This window comes from Stenella coeruleoalba (genome assembly GCF_951394435.1).
Source record: "Stenella coeruleoalba genome assembly, chromosome: 18".
NCBI lineage: Eukaryota > Metazoa > Chordata > Mammalia > Artiodactyla > Delphinidae > Stenella > Stenella coeruleoalba.
In genome coordinates, this window is record NC_137164.1 from 68,162,146 (window position 1) to 68,184,082 (window position 21,937).

At 41.5% G+C, this 21,937-nt stretch overlaps 1 long non-coding RNA gene across 1 annotated transcript in view; it reads left to right on the forward strand.

The window, feature by feature from the left end:
* LOC307176665 overlaps positions 1 to 21,937 on the forward strand; it is a 69,059-nt gene that overhangs the window by 37,366 nt on the left and 9,756 nt on the right. The window contains exon 2 of the long non-coding RNA XR_013824861.1: positions 15,781 to 16,157. This is a non-coding gene — a long non-coding RNA (uncharacterized lncRNA). The remainder of the gene's footprint in view (positions 1 to 15,780; positions 16,158 to 21,937) is intronic.

Below are 21,937 nucleotides of genomic sequence, written 5' to 3' on the forward strand. Positions count from 1 at the left end.
ATAAAAACAAAGCAAACCAATCAGCCAAACAAACCAAACACAAATAACCTGGTGCAGCTTTCTTTAATACTCTGAAAATAGCTCAGTCTTTAATGTGGCGTCATTTGAAATTAAAGCAGCAGTGTGAAATCTCCCAGTGTTTCTCATCTAAATTCTGGTTGGTCTTTCAAGCACAGCAGACAGGTAATGACTACTAATTAGTTAGCTATTGATTTTTCAGGTTTAGCTTTCCTGGTGTGTGTCAGTGAAATTCTCAGTGAGGATGGGAAGGGGTGATACTTACTTTGATTTCCATAAGCTCTCTTCCAAGATCTTTCAGGATTCACCATTTTTATATTATAGGTGGGTTTAATTAGAAATTTGTTTTCTTGCAACTACTTATATTCTATGCAGTATTAGATACTTAGTGTGGAGATATTCCTATGAATTCATGACACTTGAGGGGTGTAACTGACAGTTCCTAATAGAATTTGGAGATTGTTATTGCTACTGAATTCTATCAGACACGTACCATAGTCATCCAAATAGGCTAGATAATAACATGTTGAAGTTTGATGTGGAAATTTGTTTTCAAATGAACTCTGAGATTAGGAGAATGTACTGATTTTTCACTAGCTAGAGAGAGTGAGATTTTTATAGTTTTGGGCATTGAAGAAAATTCTGAACAGAAGCACCCTCATGTCCAAGGATAAAAATTAGCTGATACTGACTAAATTCTCTTGAGTTTTCTTTTGGGTAAAAGTTCTAAGGCTGATATATGAGGGGAATTTCATTGCATCCTCACAGTGGGGAGAGTGGGCTGTTCGGGTTGTTGGACTTGGTTTCAGATGGAAAATACAGTGAAATAACCTCATTTCACCCTCACTACGTGTTTCTGTGCCTCCAGTCCCAAGAACTTCCTGCGAGAGTTTACCATCAGCCAGGAGTAATTAACGGAAGCCATTTAAAAACATCTGTCTACAAACATGTGGGTGGAGAGAGAGTAGCTGGAAATGGCTCAGAAGAGAATCACAAAATGCTTAAAATCTTGGAAAAGAGGGTATATTAATAAGGATCTCTAATTATTCACAAGACAAGAGCAAGGAGATGAAACAATTCTCTGGAAGCCTACTGGTTTTGCATACCACATGCGTAAATGCGGAAAAGACAAGCTGATTTTTCTCAAAAGAACTAACGGTTATTCTACCTTACTAAGAGTCAACATCACGCGTAACAGAAGATGAAAATTAAGAGAAAATGTGGAATCATTGTTTACATACCATATTGGCAAAGGTTGAAAGATCTGTTCCCCCCTGGTAGGCTAGAGTGAAGGGAAGGGAGGTTCTTTCACCCCCATAGGGTTGCAGAATTGGATGAGAGTCTGTTTTAGTCTTCTTGGCTGCCATAACAAAATACCATAGACTGGGGGCTTAAACAGCTGAAATGTATTTTTTCACTGTTCTGGAGGCTGGGAAGACCAAGATCAAGGTGCCAGCCAATTCGATTCTGGGTGAGAGCTCTCTTTTGGGCTTGTAAATGGGCACCTTCCTGCCACGTCTTCACATGGCAGAGATTTTCTCTTGCTCTCTCTTCTTATAAGGGCATTAATCCCATCAGACCAGGGCCCCACTTTCATGACCTAATGCCCTCCCAAAGGCTCCACCTTCTAATACCATCACACTGAGAGTTGGGGCTTCAACATATGAACTCTGGGGGGAAACAAACATTCAGTCCATAACCGAACAAATAGGTCAACTTTTTGGAGGATAGTTAGGCAATGTGTATCATAACTTTAACAACGAAGCTACTTTGCTTCCCCAGTTCCACTAGTAGGATTTTATCCTAGGGAAGAACTTGGACCTGCATTCAAAAGTATACCTACGGGTTGTTCACTACAGTGGTGTTTACTGTAGAGAGATGCTGGAAATGCCAAACACATCCATCAGTCTGGAATGGACTAAGTGAATTATGATACACCTGTACCAGGGTCAGCACTTTTTCTTAAAGGGCAAGATAAAAATATTTTAGACTTTGGGGTCAGAAGGCAAAGTTGAGGATATTATATAGGCATTAATATGATAATTCAAAATGTAACCATTTAAAAATCTAAAAATCATCTTTGGCTTGTGGGCCATATGAAAACAGGCAGTGGGCCAAATTTGACCCACTTTGCCCATCTTTTGTACAGAAACAAAAGTCTGCCAATCTTTGTTCTATACAGTGGAATACTATAAAGCTATTGAAAATAGTGGCATAGATCTATATTTACTGACATGGAAAGATATCCACAGTAAATTATTAAGGGAAAAAATCATGTATAATATAACTATATATGTAGCATGTATGTACACATACAAAGCAGCATGTATAATATGACTCATAAAAATCAATTTTTGTGTATGAATATATAGAGTCTAAAAGACTACAAACCCACATATTAACTGTGGTTAATTCTGGATTGTGGATTGGGGTGATTGTTATTCTTTAAAAATTTCTGTATTTTCTGATTTTGGGAAGGCAATGAGCATATATCATTTCTATAAATCTAAAATAACATAAAACTATTAAAAATCCATAAATACCTCCAAGAAACAAACATAAATAAATAAGAAAACAAAGTGTTATTATACAGAAGATTTCTAATTGCTAAGTATTATGCCTGAATTTGAGGATAGCAAATAAAAAGATCTCTATTTTTCAGGTGATAGACTTAGGATAACATTCTGACACAAAGGGTTAATAGGATTTTTTTCCTCCTTTATTTCCTAGAATGTTAAAAGTGAAAATCTAAAGGCATAAATGGTCTGATTAAACCTTCACTACCTATTCCCAATGTATAATCATTGCTATAGCTTATGTTACATGCAAGTTTTAGAACCCACCCTGTGGTAAAAATCTTGTAAGACAACCTTGGTGGGGATGGAAGATATGTCGATATTTTCTGCCATAAAGAAAATGGAAAAATTTAAGTTTAATTACAGCTTTCAGTTTTAACATGGGAACATGGTGAAGCCAGTGAAAATACTGTCATATAGCCAGAATGAGAATGTGACCAGGGAACAAAAACTTCAGAAACACGTCACTAAGCTATTTAGCTAAAATCAGTAAATAACTTATTTTTCATCTCAAATGAATTAGTTACCCAGTGCTTGCAAAATATTCATCTTGGATGCATTCTTTCAAATTAGTTATTTAAGTTTTTATCACCATCAGTGGGGGAAATTCCTTCTATGAATGGATTCTCTGAATCGTCAATTATCCCTAGTGATAGTGGCTCATTTCCTATGGAAAATACAGGTATGTATGTATGTCCAGTAACAATGTGCTGAATGAGGGACTTCCCTGGTGGTCCAGTGGTTAGGACTCTGCGCTCTCGCTGCCGGGCCAGGATTCGATCCCTGGCCCAGGAACTAAGATCCCGCAAGCTGCACAGCGTGGCAAAAAAAAAAAAAAGTCCTCAGTTAAAAAATAAAAAAGAATGTGCTGAATGAGTATTGGTCTCTAACTTTGAGGAGTTTAAAATATATATATATATATATATATTTATTTATTTTTGGTTGTGTTGGGTCTTTGTTTCTGTGCGAGGGTTTTCTCCAGTTGTGGCGAGCAGGGACCACTCTTCATCGCGGTGCGCGGGCCTCTCACTATCGCGGCCTCTCGTTGCGGAGCACAGGCTCCAGATGCGCAGGCTCAGTACCTGTGGCTCACGGGCCCAGTTGCTCCGCGGCATGTGGGATCCTCCCAGACCAGGGCTCGAACCCGTGTCCCCTGCATCGGCAGGCAGACTCTCAACCACTGCGCCACCAGGGAAGCCCTTTGAGGAGTTTTAAGTGAAATAGATGTTTAATGTTTTGAGCTAAATAGTTCTGTTCTGTAGCAAAGCCAAATAATAAAGACAGTGATCCTAAGACAGGTTTGATTTATTAAGTACTTGTCAAGCCAGGCACACTACCAGATAACACAGGTATTACTATACCATTTAAAGTTGTGTAATCAAAGTTCAGAGAGGCAAAATAACGCTTGAAGTCACACAGCTGGTAAGTGGTAGAGATACAATTCAAACACAGACCTATTTTAATTCTGTGCACTTTTTACTATGCCAAACTGCCCACCGTATAGTATAAACATAAGCTATGATTGTCTTATCTATTAGTCTGTTCTCATCAGTCGTTAGCACATAATGTCTTTGTCAGTTTGGGCTACTATACTGAATATCATAGACAGGTGTTAATGGGCTTAAACCACAGCAACATTTATTTCTCACAGTCTGAAGGCTGGAAGGCTGAGTTCAGGGTCCCAGCATGGTCAGGTGCCTGGTGAGGGCCTCTTCCTGATTATGTCCCCACATGGCCTCTTCTTGGTGTACCCTCTTTTTATAAGGGCATTAATTCCATCGAATTATGGATAATATAATTCACTCTCATGGCTTCATCTAAACCTAATTTCCTCCCAAAGGCATCACCTCCAAATGCCATCATCTTAGGGGTTAGGGTTTCAACACAGGAATTTAGGGGAGGGACACAGGTGTTCTGTCCATAGAGTGTAATAATAAGTTGATTATTGCTTCAAAACCATATCTGAGAGGAATGTTATGAATTGTATGAAACCATTATGAAACTGTTGAACTCAGAGGAACTCAGTCTTGGTTATTATAAGAGAGTAGCCATATGAGAGAAACAGGTGAGGGAGATTAAGAGGTATAAACTTCCACTTACGAAATAAATGAGTCACGGGTATGAAAAAAAATGACAGCAGCCACGTGCACTGCCTCAGTGAACATTTGCTGTCATCATTCTTTTCCCTTCTCACTGAAGTGTGCTGTCAGCATCCTGCAGTCCTTGGTGATGGATAGCTGCTCTCAATATCTGGTCCTCAGCTCTTAGGGACGTCGCATGCTTGCTGCCTCTGCAGCAGGCCCTGTTGCTGCCTGATAAATGGCTAACTTGCTTCTTAGATAATCTTTTGTTCCAGAGATACAGCACTTAAAAGGACTAAACAGTAACAAAAAGTGAACATGCAGTTTCATGGACAGAGTGGGGAAGAAACCCCCCAAACAAATAAACAAACAATAGCCCTCTCTGTTTTTTGCACATTGACTTTAAAACACATGCCAGTTTTTGCCCTTAAATTTTCAAAACTGGGAGTACCTTTCATCTCTCATATTTCCTTGATGGTTGTTTTCGGTTTATCCAGGGGCAGCATCCATTCATTTATTTGTACACTCCCTTGTTCCTCACCTGTCCATTCACTCCACCATCATTTGTGAAGTGCCTGTTCTGTGCTAGGCATTGTCCTGGATATAAGGCACTAAGCCAAATGGAAGATGGTCCCTGCCCTCCAGGAACTTTGGTTTTGTGTTATACAGTCATAACATTTATACTGTGACTGCAAGACACCATACTGTGGATGAAAATTGGAAATCTGTGTAATGGTTAGCTATGACCACAGTGATACTGGTAACACACCACTTCCAAACTCAATGACTCCAAACAATAATCACTTACTCTCACTCAGGTGTCTATGAGTTGGGTGGTGTGTATTTGTTTGCTAGGGCTGCCATAACAAATAAGCACAGACTGAATGGCTTAAACAGAAATTTATGTTCTCAGGGTTCTGGAGGCTGGAAGTCCAGGATCAGTGTGTCAACAGCTTTAGTTTCTTCTGAGGTCTCTCTCCTTGGCTTGCTGGTGGCTGCCTTCCCGCTGTGTCTTCACATGGTCTTTCCTCTGTGTGTGCACATGGGTGTGTCCTAATCTCCCTTGATTAAAAGGACACCAGTCATATTGGATTAGGGCCAACTCCTAAAGCCTCGTTTGACTTTAATGACCTCTTTTTAAAGACCCTATATCTCCAGATACAGTCACATTGTGAGGTACTAGGGATTAGGACTTCAGCATAGGAAATGTGAAGAGACACAATCCAGCCCCGAACAAATGGGGTTTATTTGATCTAAGCTGGGCACAGGTGGGCTTGGCAGGTCTCCTGTCTCTCGATTTTCTGGAGAAGCAGGGTAGCTGGGGCATATTTGTCTCATGGTAGAAGTTGGAAGTGTCTACAAAGGGGAGCAGAAACATGAAATTCCCCTTAAGGCCTTAGCTCAGGACTTGCACTCTCACTTCCACCCACATTCCATTGGCTGGAACAAATCCCATAGCCAAACCTAACTTTGGCGGGACAAGGAATAAACTTTGCCTCCAGTAGAAAAAACTGCAGTCACAAGACAAAATTCAAGGACCCAGGGAAGGATGAAGACTCGGGAACAAGGATGCAGTCGTTTCAAATGCAAAGTGGGAGACATTCAATGAGTCTGAAGCTTTCTCTACCTGAAGTCAACCGAATATTTATTTTGAGTATTTGGCATTGAGTAGTTTTGTTCAGGTTCTAAAATGTGTGACAGTATGCTTGCACTACTTGGGTGTTTTCAAAATTCTTTTCTGAAACAGCTATATTAGCAGTGATATTAATTGAGTAAAAATGATCGCCACCTAGTCTGCAGCTGTTTTGTTCGGGAGATAGAGCACACCTGTGTGGATGGAGTGGGACGAGGCTGATGTCCCAGGCCTGATGCCCATGTAGCTGCTGCGTTACAGCCATGGATTCTCTCACAAGGTGCTCCAGACAGGGTGAGGAGAGATCAGCAGATGTTCATTGTCATGCCTGTGAAAGTCTCTGGACAAGGGGTCGGTGTATTTAGAACCACATGATCAGGTAATGATGTGGTGTAAGTCATTCGAATGCCCTGTAAGCAACTGTAGTGGAAGGAACGCGGTGAAAAATGTATCATCAGCGCATCTGCTGAGAGACAAAATTGGAATGATGCTCACTGTAGTCACTAGTAGGCAGCTCTTGGCTTATTACATTCCTCAGCTCATCCAGGAGGGTGTGGGCTCCACCAGCCATAAGGAAGGAAGGATTTCCAGGTGGGAGATTAATATCTGTGAGATTTTCCATTAGGCAAGAGAGAGGGAAGTAAAACGTATTGGGCCACCTTAAGGAAGGAAAGGAAATTTATGGGAGCAAAATAATTACAGCAACTGGAGGAGAGGAAAAAAGAAGGTAGAGAAATGAGAAAAGTCTAGATTAAAAATTTTCCAAAATGGCTTTTCTGGCCCCTGGGACTTATAGTTACATTCTCCAGGGTCCATGAGTTTTATGAAATGTTCCCTTCTTTATATTCTCACTTCTATTTATTTGATGGCAAGCTGGGTGACCTGCATGACTATCTTTTAATTGGGTACTGCCTAGAAATTTCAGGCCTTGTTTGTTTTTCTACTTGCCATCATATTTGTACTAAGCATAAGCCAAAAAATGTGCTAAGGACACTGGATGAAAAAGGGACTTGTAGGAGTTCAAATATTAAAAAGTGAAGGTTGAATTAACACGTGGCATGTAGCTGCTCGATATGAAAGAACCAACACGAAGTACTGATTGATGTTGCTGTGATCCTGAATGTGTACATACTTCTTTTCAATAATTTATTAGCAACAATTATAGTATTAAATGTGAAATTATGAATTTTTTTAAACTTTTTTTTTTTTTTTTTTTTGCAATACGCGGGCCTCTCACTGCTGTGGCCTATCCCGCTGCGGAGCACAGGCTCCGGACGCGCAGGCTCAGCGGCCATGGCTCACGGGCCCAGCCGCTCCGCGGCATGTGGGATCCTCCCGGACCGGGGCACGAACCCGTGTCCCCTGCATCGGCAGGCGGACTCTCAACCACTGCGCCACCAGGGAAGCCCATGAATTTTTTCCTTTAAATAACATGGTAGAAGTTTCCAGTATTTTGTTTTCAAATGTACTATGACATTGTCAGACCCATCAATAAAATGGATCAGGGTTATATTTCAGTTTAGTGCGGAAAGGAAAAATAACAACAGAGGTAACAGTGAAATCTTCAATGATGGTCCATCTTGCTTAAAGTCAAGAGGTTCCAGAATAAGTGAAACCCAAAGGCATGTGTACATCTTTCTTCTCTTAACCTCAAAGTTGATGATTTGCTCTTAGTAAACATCATCCATCACATTAATGATTTTTGAAAAATTGTATTGGTGTTGTAGTTTTATTTGTAATTACTTTGTAAATTTATTTTGGTTGTAGAGTTGTCTTAGAGCTATAAGCACAAGGAGTTTATACTTAATTCAATATTTATCGTGTTTTAAAACCATTACAATAAAAAATATTATAATATTTAAATTAATACCAGTGGTATTAGAATTTCTTTTCCCTATAGGTGTAATTTGTTCATAAGGTTGACAAAAGAAGATGACAGGACATAGGTAATGAAGTAAAGATTTTCTGGAAGAAGGATAATAGTCAGTGAGGATTATTAATTTCCCATTGTTATTGTGACAAATTACTACAAACTTAGTGTTATAAAGCAATACAGATGTATTCTCTTAACAGTTCTGGAGGCCAGAAGTCCAAAATCAGTCTCACTGGGCTACAGTCGGGTGTCAACAATTCTGGTCCCTTTTGGAGGCTCCAGGGGAGAATCTGTTTCTGTGCCATCTCCAGCTTCTGGAGGCCACCTGTATTCTTTGATGCATGACCCCTTCCTCATACTGATCCTCATGTTCTGTTGTCACGTCCTTCTGTGACCCTCTTACCTCCCTCTTAAATGGACCCTTGTGATTACATTTAGAGCCCACCAGGATAATCCAGGAGAATCCTCCATCTCAAGATCCTTAACTTAATCACATCTGCAGAGTCCCTTTTGCCTTATAAGGTTCTATACAAACGTTCTAGGGAGTAGGATGTAGACATCTTTGGGGACCATTATTCAGCTTACCACATAGGAACACTTTATATTAAGACCTAGGTTTGAAGAAAGAATGTGAAATCGGGTTGGGCAGGGGAGGTGGATCCTTCATGGAATAATGTATCCAGTATTTACCTTGATTATTTGATGGAGGAAGCAATACTTGTAGGTAGTTTCTTCAGAAAGAAATATTGAACAGAAGGAAAGATTTGGGAAATGAAAGTTTGGTAGAAGAAAATACAAGGATATAGTAAAAATTTTTTTTGATTGTGGGAAGAGATATGAATTTGGTAACCAGCCATTCCTCAACAACATCTACTTGGATATTTAGCAGTCCCACCTGTTGTTCTGAAGGGTAGCAGAATATGCCACCCCCAAATATAACTCTCTGGCATAAGGATTATCTCGAGCTGCTGCTGCTGCTGCTGCTGCTGATTATTATTATTTGCGGTACGCGGGCCTCTCACTGCCGTGGCGTCTCCCGCTGCGGAGCACAGGCTCCGGACGCGCAGGCCCAGCGGCCACAGCCCACGGGCCCAGCCGCCCCGCGGCACGCGGGATCCTCCTGGACCGGGGCACAAACCTGTGTCCCCTGCACCGGCAGGCGGACTCCCAACCGCTGCGCCACCAGGGAAGCCCGAGCTGATTATTTTCGAAAAGCAGCAGACATAGGAGGAGTTCTGAAGATAGAATAGAAGTTACCTTTGTAAAGGAAAATTTCATTTCTGAGAGTATAGCTCTCTGTACCAGGAAGAGAAGAATGGCTCTAAATCTAAGATACTCTTATAAATGGAGAAAAGTTTAGATTTAAATGTGCTTTTCCTGATCACCTCCCCTTACTAGCCTCTCCTCTTCCCTTCTTTTCTTTGTCTTTAGCTGAAGATGGTGTTTAAGGTGGTGGCTTGAACCATCTTGGGGAGTTACTGAGTTTTTCTGGGTCTCTGTCATGTGTACATGAGGTATACATGTTAATAAGCTTCAACCTATTTTTCTCTTGTTAATCTTTTACTATAGGGGGTCTCAGCCAAGAACTCAGAAGGGTAGAAGGAAGATGATTTTTCTTCCCCTATAGTTCACGTAAACCACAGCAATACTGCTTTAGATTCTAGAGACAGGAGGAAAGCCTCACTGTTTTTTGTGTTTTTGTTTTTGTTTTTTTGTTTTTTTGCGGTACGCGGGCCTCTCACTGTTGTGGCCTCTCCTGCTGCGGAGCACAGGCTCCGGACGCACAGGCTCAGCAGCCATGGCCCACGGGCCCAGCCGCTCCGCGGCATGCGGGATCTTCCCAGACTGGGGCACGATCCCGTGTCCCCTGCATCGGCAGGCGGACTCTCAACCACTGCGCCACCAGGAAAGCCCAGGCCTCACTGTTTTTGTTGTTGTTGTTGAATAGAATTATTAGCTACTGATATAGATTGATAACAGATATTCTGGAATCTTCTGGAAAAAATTTAAGGCAAAGATGGAACGCTATACCATGGAAGGTAGCAGGGGACTGTTAGGAGAGGTACATGTGGTATGAATTTAATGCCCTCTAAAAAATGAGCTTGCTCTCAAAGCTTTCTCGTTGTTCAGTTGACTTGGAGGAACTTTCTGGCCAGCAGTGACTGGTTATGTGTTCCAGGGAGCAAAGTTACAGAACTCTGTTAACAGACGCTTGAAGCTTGGATAGTCATGTCCATGTTTACAATAACAGCCACCATGTCCTAAGTTATTACATCTGGACTTTAGGCAATATTTCCCTTTTTCCTTCACAGCAATGCAGCAAAGTCCATGTTATCACTCCCATTTTACAGAATGGGAAACTGAGCCTTGGCTGCAGGAAAACTTGTTACAGAGCTGGTTTACAGCAGAACCAAAATCAGAAAGAAATCTGTCCAAAGCTCATGCTTCACGCAAGTTAATTCTCTTCTCTGTCACTTTCCTGGCAGGCATTGTATTTTAGGAGGAATGATTGCCTTCTTGGCTGTTTTCATAAGGGAACTCTGTTTACTTTTGGAGATCTCCAACGGCAACGAAGTTTTCATGCATTCTGAAACATAGAAAACCTTCACACACAGGGGTACTTTCCCCAGCATCTTTTAAATATATAAAACATTTTGAAACGATCTCAATAGCCAACAGTTAGTGGTGGTACATCTACAAATTGGACTGTTACATAAATTGCATTTATGAAGATTTTAGAGATTTAGAAAATAATTTTTTATAATGTAAATAAGCTATGATAGAAAATTGTTTATTTAGACCATGTGAAAAGTGCATAGAGAAAAGAATTGAAGGAACTATACTAAGATATTAAGAGAGATTATCTCAGGACTCAGGGTAATTTTTTATTCCTTCTTTGTGCTTTTCTATGCTTTCCAAATTTTCTACAATCAATGTAAATTCTATTTATAATTTTAAAAGCTGGATAGAAAATGTTATTTATCTAATAAATATTGAGTACATACTATGTGCTAGTCACTGTTCTTGGCATTGGCAGTGAGAAAGACCAAGCCCTTGCCCTCATTTAGCTTATTTTCTATAATTCTTATTTAATGAAATCTGTTACCATTATTTATTCATCCATGTCAAGCTAACAGGCACTCTTGGATTCACTGGAAGCCAAAACTCTTTTTTTTTCAGATGAACTGAGTCATTCTTGTTCTTTAAAAGTGAATTTTTTCATTGAATAGGCTCAGTCTCCTGAGATGTTTTTACTTCAGGAGTTTTAATTCTGACAAAGAGTATATTAGTTGTCCCTTCTAGTATTGAGACACTTATACATCATTCAAGCATATTTTCTCTGACTTTTGTAGGGGAGGAAAAAAATCTCTTCCTCTACCTATCTTAGGTTCTCCAGCTGGGGCCCTTTAAATGAGACTTTCAGATTAACAGAAGAAAAATGAACAGAGGTTTCTTAACATGTGCACTGCCCATGTAACACATGGAGTGACCAGAGATGAGTAAATCAAAGGTTTGTTTAGAACTTGAGTTTATATAGCATCTTAGTATAGGAACAATAAGTTTTAGAGAAGCACCAAGAAAAAGGAAAAGGACCTTGTGGCCCCAGGGAAGTCAGAAGCAGGGAAAACTAATGGTAGATCAAGGCTAGTTGGTAAAGTTTGTTATGCAGATTCCTCTGGTGCCATCTCCAGGCTGATGAAGGTCTAGATTAGATTAGCTTTTGTCCTTCCTGAGAGAGGGGAGGAGGGACCCCTTTGTAAACTTGTGTCCTGCTTTTAGCAAATAGGGGAAGGTCAGGAAACTTTTTCCGTGATTGCAGCTTCTTAATTGCCTTAAGCTCAAAATAATTCTTATGTCAAAGAGGCATATCGTGGGGTGACATATTCTGGTTTCCTTCACTTTATTCAGGCCAACAGTAGAGATACTGATGAAACGGTACCAAGCCTAGAATCAGAGCTCACCTGTAAGTCCCACCTTTGAGTCTCTGGTAGCCCAAGAAAAACAGATGGGACTGTTCACACAGCTGGTTCGTCTTCTGTATATGTCTACTAGGAAGTCACGAAAGATTTTCCTGAAAGCCTTATTCACAGTGAGGTATACTTATGGAATGTTGCAGCTAAGCCATTTTAGTAACTCTCTCAAAGAGGGAAATGAGGTCAGTTGGGCACATCATGTTCTGAGAGCCCACACCATTTCTAAGGGTCTGCTGCCTGTGTGCAAAGTATTTTCTAAATACCTACAGACCATCTGTTAAGTAATTCGTTATAGGATTTCCCGGTGAATAATATTAAATTCATCTGTCTATGGTTTGGGAATTTGCTTTTTTGTACATCAGAACAATATTTTCCCATAACAAAGTCCTTGAAGGGATGAATGAGAACCACAAATACCTTGATAGGTGGTCCTTGAGATGGAAAATAGTCTCTCACCCTGATTAGTCAGAAGGCCATGCCTGTCTCAGTCTCTCTGTGGTCCTGAAGGCCTTCAGAGAGAGGTGTGCTCTGTTAATTCAACACTCATCTAAAGCAAAGCTCGCCGGCATAGGGAGATTTCAGAAGAACCATAAATGTGAATTTTACTTTGCATTTAAAAAGCCACGCTTTATGCAACTGACATGTCGGAGGAGAAAAGACTGACAGGGGAACTTCTTAAGAACACGAGAGGGGCTGGTAATTTGCATATTAATTTATGTACCCAAAATGAATGCAGACAGCCATAAAATGCACTTGTAATAATTATACTACCATTGAACTGTGAGCTTTTAATTAAATGGAATGTTTTTATCTTGTGTTTTTCACGTTAGCCACGTTGCTATGGGTGTCAAGCTGTTCTTGAAAATCAAAGCATTGGAGATGCCTGATGCTGGTCTTTCATCGCTCTGCGGCCCGCGGTGGCCTGCATTCCAGGACTGTGGCAGCTGGGTCTGGTGCTCTGGGCCTGCCCTGGGCACCTCTGCTTTATGCATGCTTTAAAGAAGGGCACTGGAGACCCAGCTCAGTCACACTGGCACAGGACAGGCATGACAAACCCTTTGGAAATGAGAAAGAAAGGATGCTTGCAACCCATGAGCCTTTTAAATAAATCTGAAAACGAAACCCTGGGTGTTCTTCTTGAGACACTTTTGCATTATTTGTTTGCCGGCCGCTATTTTGATCTCCATTTACATTGTGGGCATCTCAGTGTTCAAGGCAGAAGCTGTGTTATACAAATGATCATTTTCACACTTTTCAATGCAGCAACAAGAATGCTCTTTTCTCCTTTTTTTTCTTCAAAAAGGCTGTTAAGTGGAGCCACTTGTGACTGATGTAAACGACTGCCATTGTGTTTTGATGTTCTGGGCTGGACACTGCTGAGCCTCCTGTTTTTATCTGAGTTGCACTGTCCCCATCCATTATCTTAATGGAGACAGGAGTGACTGGGCACATCCCAGCCAACAGCTACTAGCTGTATTTTCCAGGAGGGGCTGGAGGCACTCGGGTTGGGGCTGGAGAATATTGATATAAAGTGAGAGGCGTACAGGCACTGTTCAGGTATCCAAGGGAATTCACAGGGAGAGTGACATCACACAAAATCGAGGCATCACTGTTCATGATGACTTTTGCTACAACTTACATGCCCAGGGACTTTTTACAGCAGCTCTGCACTGTATTGGTTTCTGGGTTTCAAGTAACAAAACAACTTACATAAAAAAAGAGGAATTTATCATAAGAGCACAGTGTTAAATTAATTAAACAAGGAGGCCATTAGGCTGAGATGGCTCTAATGCTGTGTGTGGTGGCCTAGTAAGCAAACCAGAATCAGCGAAGCCTGTAAATGCCTCAAGGTTACAAAATCGAAACCTAAGGGCAACCAATCACAAACAGCCAACGAGGCTTTAAGCTCCAGCCAATCAATCATTTCCTTGCTTTGCTTTGCTTTGCCCCAGTTCCTGGTGGTGGAGCCCTCCTAGCCAGGTTGGCGCTGCCTGAAATGATTTTTGCTCATATAATCTCTTAAACTTTTTAGTATGCCTCAGTTTATCTTTTAGCAACAGGCAGGTATGGGTCTTAGAACTTAAGGTCAGGGATGGGCTGGGATTCAGAAACGATCATTACAGGAACCAGGAATTCCGCTAAAATTCCAGGGGATATTCCTGCTCACCTCTTGGTCTCTTTCCCTGTGGTTTGTTCTTCATTCTTTTCTCTGGGCCGACTGGCTCTCTGTGCTGCTCTTTGGAGCAGGCAAAGCCGGAGGCCACTGACATCTCCCAAGTACAGATCTAGCCTCAAAGCCCGTCTGTGTCTGTCTGTTGCTCCTTGGACCCCTCAATTCCAAATTCTGAGAGGGGACCACGGCCTGGCCTGTATCCACTGCCTACCCCTAGTCTAACCAGCTGTGGCCCCGGGGTGCGGGGCTGTGAGCGCGCAAGAGTGTGGGTGCATATCTGCACGTGGGAGCAGGCCAGGCTGACAGATACGACTGTGGGCTGGTGGGGACAGTTGATGACACCCACGCCAGGTGCCCTTGTCTCTCTGCCTCTTTTTAGGTGTGACACCCTCATTGACTCCGTTAGGAAGTTCCCTAATAAGGCAGAGGGCTGTGAGAAGCAGGACCATAATGGTGAGGTCTTGGTGACATATCTTTTTAAAGCCAAGGGAACTCAAAATACATGACATCCTCTTCACTTAGGAGGGCGTTAGTGTAACCAGTCTGGTACCCAGAGTTGACAAGCTACAAGGGAGCAGAAAAAAGTCGAGATCTCTCAGGCTGAGTCCAAGATGCTTCTGAGAGGTAGATCAACCCCACACACCACTTCCCTCTCTACAGAACAGAAAGATTTGGTCAGAGGGCCCTCTGGAATTAGACCCATCATACACTGAGGGGTCCACATAAAGACAGTCCTTATTACAGCAATAATGAAAATTTTGAAGGCAGGGCCACCAGTTTTATCTGTGACTCCCTGCAGTCTCCTAAATTTCAGCTTCTTCTTTGACCTATTATTTCAAACTCTCTTCTCCCTCTTTTTCACCCAATTTGTTGCAATGAAGTTGCATGCTCTTTGGCTTTTGCACCGTATTTTCCTATAATTCTCGAAAGCTGCAAACGTTTTTTATAAGCTGTGAGATTAAAAGCTGAGGAAGGGAAAAGCTGAAACTGTGAAGTTTTAATTATTGCTATTATGACATGAATTATCAAGGAATAATCAAAACAAATTCTGTTGAATCCAAGAAGCAAGATAATATAAGAAGCCACAGTGGTGCCAGGATTCATCAGGGAACACAGAGTTATCCTGGCACCTTCATTGTTACAAGAGTGACATTGTCACAGAAGACATATAGGCGTTGCCAAAGAAGCATACACCAAAAGGGGGCTGGCTGATCATGTGATTTGGTTTCTGTGTAAATTTCATGCCTGGCTTTCTCTCTGTCAGTCCTATAGCACTTTCTGTCTCTTCAGTGCCACGGTGTGTTATGTATTAAAGCCACGTGTACTCATGTCTTATTTTCCCTAATAGATTGTAAGGTCCTTGAAGGCAAGGCACGTGCCATATTACACAATTAGTGACTGTATAATTAGCTGTTGGCTTACTTTTTTTTCCCTTCTATTTCCTCTATTCAGATGCTGTTGGTATCTTTGAGGGAATCTATTATACAACCCCATCTTCATCTAAGTTTTGGATTCGCTGGAAAATAAGATACAAAGCATTATGAAGGGAAAACTGAAGTATCACCATTGTCACCGACGGAGGCTGGGATGTAGGACTGGAAGGTGTAGGTTAATGTCTGTGCCCAGATGGGTGTGCACCTTCCTTTCCCTCAGTTGAGCCCTTGGGCAGCCCTCTTGGGAGAAAGAGTCTTTCGAGCATCTACACTCAACTAGAGGGCTGTTTCTGCTGATCCAGGTGGAGAAGGAAGAGGGCAGATCCCACTGTCCTCCGCCTGCAGAGAATCTTTGAATTATCTCCACACAACGGAGGCTTGAGCCAAACCCACCGGGTAAGTCCTTCCGCCTGTTTGGGAAGGGATTAGTAGCGGATCAGGAGGCCAGGAGTGTTTGCGGTATGGTTTCCTCATGGAAACCGGAGGTGGGAAGGCACATTTCCCATCGCCCCCCGAGAATGGGAGCCCCACAAGTGCAGTAGCCAAGCCTTTGATTCCCCCAATCCAGTATAGATCAAGGTGCCTGGCACTGAGTGCTCAACACACACTGTTGTTAGAATAAGTGGAGAGACTTTCCAATTCCATTCCCTGAAAAAGAGCAGGCACCCCACAAATACTGTTGAAAGAATAAGTGCTTAAGTGCTTTAAGCGACAAGTTGACCCTGAAGAGAATTATAAATGATAATGATAATAATAATAATAATAATAATTTCATATGATCATTGTCTGTATCCTGTGACACCTGTTAAGAATGGCAACCCACAGAACCTTGCACTCAGGACCAGGAACACAGATTTTGGTCTCCAGCGTTATACGTGACAAGATCTTTGTGGCTGTGACCGGCAGTCTGTGGGTTCTGAGGTCTGTGTGTGGGACTCCTGAGGATGGCCTGCCAGCATCAGAGGGACCCAGTGCTGCTGAAATGGGGCAGTTTGTGAATCAGCCCCATTCAAAGATTGGGTGGGCCCACTTGACTTTTTCTCAGTCCGTAAGTCCTAATTAACTGCAGGTAGACTTGTCGTCCAAAGGCTGATGCCACAGCTGCTGACCTTTGGGGGTAATTAACCTTGGCTCCGAGTACCCAAAGTGGATTTTGTAGTTGCTTGAAGCCTTTTGTTGTTGCTCGAAGCCTTCTGAGCAACACTGCATCAGGGCTGGAAGTGTAGGTTGAGGTGCCGTCCAGACTTTAGCCAATGTTGGCACATTGCTCTCAACACTGAAGGTGCAGTTCATGGAAAAAGTGTGTTGGGTGGGACCTGCGGGGCGTACCAGTGCGGCTGGCACATGTGTCTGTGGGTTGGAGAGAGGAAGGGGGTGGGGAAAAGGAAAGCCTCCCTCAGCTGGGAGTTCCCTTCCCTTCCTGTTTCCTCTGGGAAGCCTCAGGTCCCAAGGACCACACATCACTTTGGCAGCTTTACTTTACTCCAAGCCCTCACCAGAGTTCAGAATTCAGGTGTTTTCCTTAATAAGGAAATTTGGTTTTCAGCTTGTGAAAGTACAATCAAGTTGCATGGCCCTTTGACCTGGGGCTTAGAGCAGCTTCTTATCGGTTTATTCGAACTCAATGGTGATATGATCTAAGCTGTACCTGGAATTCCCACGGAGAGTTTTTCTTTGCTGCTCTGAGAAGCAATCATTTTCACACCCATTATTTCCAGCTTAATTTAAAATGTTTGTTGTGGAGGGAAATGCCCTTTGCTTATTATGCTGAGAGGTCTTTTGTTGCGATCTGAGGCTTCTGTGTTTACAGAACAAATATTCTAGCTCAGACGGACAGTTATTTTTATCCTCTTCCTATATTGAAAACTAAATGGGAAATAGACCCATGATAACTAATAGAGAACTGCACCACCTATGGCAACTCATTTCAGCATATAAATTTGTTTTCTTTTACCTTCGACATAAAAATCCTTTGTCTCCCTTGGTAGTATCCAAAATTGCACGTCTGATCTTTTATGTGCCAATCACTCCTGAAAATATCCCTGCAATTTCAATGCTATCTGGAGCAGTTACTGTCCATAGTCTATGTAAAGGTCTGATGGAGGAAGAGGAATAAATATTATGACAATTATGACTATGAGCTTTCATTTTAAGCAAAAAGCCCAAGATTTCTATGGAGACACAAGTATATCAAATGGTATTTTTTATGGTCACATCTAAACTGGGCAATAATAGCATATCAATAAACTTCAATTACACTCAGGAAAATACTAAAAGTGAACCTATAGTGATACTCAATAAAGTCTACAGGCTCATTAGAGATATACAGAGCAGTGTCATCCATCTGGTATTTTTCGGTGACTTCTAGTCAGTTACTACATTTCATCACATGTAATCCTCTTTTATCTCCAGTTCCTGCTGGTGTGGCAATTCTCACTCTGCTACATCTGTGGCTTTACTGTGAATTTTTATCACCTATGAGTCAGTGCATCCCTTTCTGCCCCTGGATGTTGTTGAACTGTATCTGTTAAAGATTTAATAGCAAGGTGATATAAAATATGTTTTTAGAGACACATAGGAAATATGTAAAACGATTAAAAAAGTGGGCATGGCTTGAAATAAAAGATTGCATTTCAGGCAAACTATGGATTTCATCAGTGCATTGGACATGGAGTTTGCAATGTTGTTTTTAGAGGGCAAAAAGTAAACAAAAGAAAATAAAAACAAAGAAGCAAAAACAACTGCGCAATGGTGATCTTTTGGAAAGGAGACTTTGTACACGTTTTATATATGTATGTGAAATGTTTTATGTGTGTAAGAATGTACAAATATGAAATGTATATGTCCATTTGTATAAATGTTATGAAACGTATAGCTCATATTTTGGAAAGTTGGTTGCATTTTTTTTTTTTTTTTTTGCGGTACGCGGGCCTCTAACTGTTGCGGCCTCTCCCGTTGCAGAGCACAGGCTCTGGATGCACAGGCCCAGCGGCCATGGCTCACGGGCCCAGCCGCTCCGCGGTATGTGGGATCTTCCCGGACCGGGGCACGAACCTGTGTCCCCTGCATCGGCAGGTGGACTCTCAACCACTGCGCCACCAGGGAAGCCCTGATTGCATTTTTAATCGACTTTATTTTTTAGAGCAGTTTTAGGTTTACAGAGAAATTGAGAGGAAGATACAGAGAGTTCCCAAATACACCCTGTCCTCACACATGCATAGCCTTCCCTGCTACCAAACCTCCCACCACAGTGGTATGTTTGTTACTGTTGGGGGGAAGAAATTTTCGTCTACCCTTCTAGGTTTTTCTGGCTGGACTAAGCATTAAATTGACATGAGACAGATTACCAGGAGAAAATAGAACAAAAGTTTAATAACGTGTATACATGGGAGAGACCCAGAAGAACTGAGTAACTCACCAAAATGGCCAAAACCCTCACCTTAAATACCATCTTCAGCTAAACACAAAAGAGGCTGTTGGGGGTAGTGGTTTGGGACTTCAAGAGGAGGAAGGCAATTCACGTGGAGATGGAAAAGCAAATGTTTGCCTGGGCCCTGCAGAGACAATGGGAGGAATTCTAACAGAGACTTTGCTAGGTTCCTCTCGGTCTACCTTACCTAGTTCACATTATAGTTGTCTGCGGTGACAGTTCCCTTCCTGGGATAGGTCCTCTATCTACATTCTCTTAGACAGTTAGAGGGAAGGTCAAAGTTTCTTCCTGAGTCTTTTGGGCCTTGATTGTTTTCAGTGCAGAATAATCCACATGCCAAAGAGACATTTTGGGGTGGCAAATTTTTAAAGTCAAAGAACTTACTTGCCACTTCGTTGTCACTCAAGTCCATAATTTATATTAAAGTTCACTCTTTATGTTGTATCTTCCATGTGTTTTGACAAATGTATGATGACCTGTATCCACCATCAGAATACCTTTCAGAGTATTTGCGGTATTCTAAAAATCCTCTGTGCCCTATCTGTCCATCACTCACTTTCCACTTGCCCAGTCTGATTTGCCTCATCTTATGATAGTTGCTCTATCATAATGCATATCCACCCCTCTTCCTTCTCTCTCTTTTTCTCCATCACCCTCTTCCTCCCTTCTTCCTCCTTTCTTTCCAAAACTATTTATTGTGCATCAGCTGTGTGCTACGTTCTCTCCTAGGTATTGCGATAATGCAGTGGGGAGCAAAACAGACACAGTATCTGTCCTCATGGAAGACAGATTTTAACCAGTGTTCCCCAGATAAAAATATAGTGGCATAATTGCTGGGAATAATGAGAAAAGGATTGTATGAGCAGTAACAAAGAAGAGACCCAGTTCAGGGTGTAGGAATAGCTTAAGCTGAGAGCTACAGGAAGAATTAAGAGTTTACCAGGGGTGTAGTGTTCTAACCAGAAGAAATATGTCGCCTTCTAGATAGGAAAACTTCTCAAGATTTCTTTTTATTTGTTTGTTTTTAAGTAGACTTTTAACTTCAGAATAATTTTAGGTTTATAGATATCACAGAGATAGGCTTTCAAAGATAGTAGAGAGATAGATTTTCAGAGACAGTACAGAGAATTCCTATGTACCCCTCACCCGGTTTCAGTAAGATATTGTTATTATCTTACATTATCATGATACAGTTGCCACAAATAAGGAATCAAACTTGGTAGGTATTATTAATGAAACTCCAGCCTCTATTCACATTTCACCAGGCTTCCCTTAACGTCCATGGTCTGTTCTGGGTTCCAGTCGAGGACACCACATTGCGTTCAGTCATCATGTCTCCTGAGCCTCCTCTGGTCTGTGACAGTTTCTGACTTTCTTGTTTTTCAGGTCCTTGGCATTTTGAGGAGTACTAGTTAGGTATTCTGTAGACTGTCCCTCGGGTTGGCTTTGTCTGATGTTATTTTCTCATAGTTAAACTGTTTTTTTGTTTGTTTGTTTGGTGTTTTGTTTTGGGGAGGAGGACAGCAGCGGTATGGTGTCATTCTCATCACATTAGATCAAGGGGAAATGTCACATGCTATCAACATGACTTATCACAGATGATATCAACCTTCATCACCTGTCTCAGGTAGTATTTGCCAGTATTCTCCACTGTACTTTTCCCCACTTGCTTTTCTTTACTTGTTGGAAGCAAGTCACTAAGTGCAGCCCACACTCAACCTCCTTGATGGGGGAGTATCTACATAAATTGTTTGGGATTTTTCTCTATGGGAGATATCTCTCTTCTCCATTTATTTATTTAGTCAGTCATTTATATTAGTATGGATTCATGCATATTTATTTTATACATTGAGTTATAATCCAGTACTAAATTATTTTGTTGCTCAAATTCTTCTAGCTGTGGCCATAGGGAGCTCTTTCAGGTTGGTTCCTGTGTCCCTTTTACATAATCCCATCTTTTTTTTTTTTTTTTTTTTTTTGAGCACTTCCTGACTTTCTGGCACTACAAGATGCTCCAGGCTTATCCTATGTAATCCCCATCCCAGCCCTGGAATCAGCCAGTTCTTCAAGGAGCCCTGGTTCCTTTTATTGGACAGTGGTATTAGAAGCTAATAGGTGGCCCTAGGAGTGCTCATTGCTACTGGGGTGTCAATGCTTCCAGCCCTTCCCAGCTGAGAGAGCAAGAAGATATATGCATGTAGACTAACTCATGTGTATACGTATATCTATAAATATTTCTATATGTATCCTTCTGTATCTAAATTAAGCTAAACATGAAGTCATACTGATGTTCTTGAACTCAAATCCATTACTACCTGGATCACTCTAGTCTTCTTTTGCTTGTCTGTAATCTCCCACTCCAGTGGTGAAAAATCTGGCTCCCACCATCTGCCATCCATTTACTTAACTGTTCAATTCCAAAATCTGTCTATCTATCTATCTATCTATCTATCTATGATGGCTTCAGAATTGTTAACCTCTTCCCCCATGGGAAAACATTATCAATTCGAGTACTGTGCTTATGTAAGCTTCCTTTTACCTAATTTAGTCCTGCAACCTCTACTCATTTCCAAAGTTACTTAGGCCGGCACCTTTTTCCTACCACCTCTGTACTGAAGTTATTTCATACATTTGTAGTAAAGTTAGGTTCTTTTGTCTCTATTCCATCCTGGGATAGCCTGACCTCCTAAGTCTTTTTTTTTTTTTTTTTCTACTTTCTTGCACTAAGATTCACTCTTTGTACTGT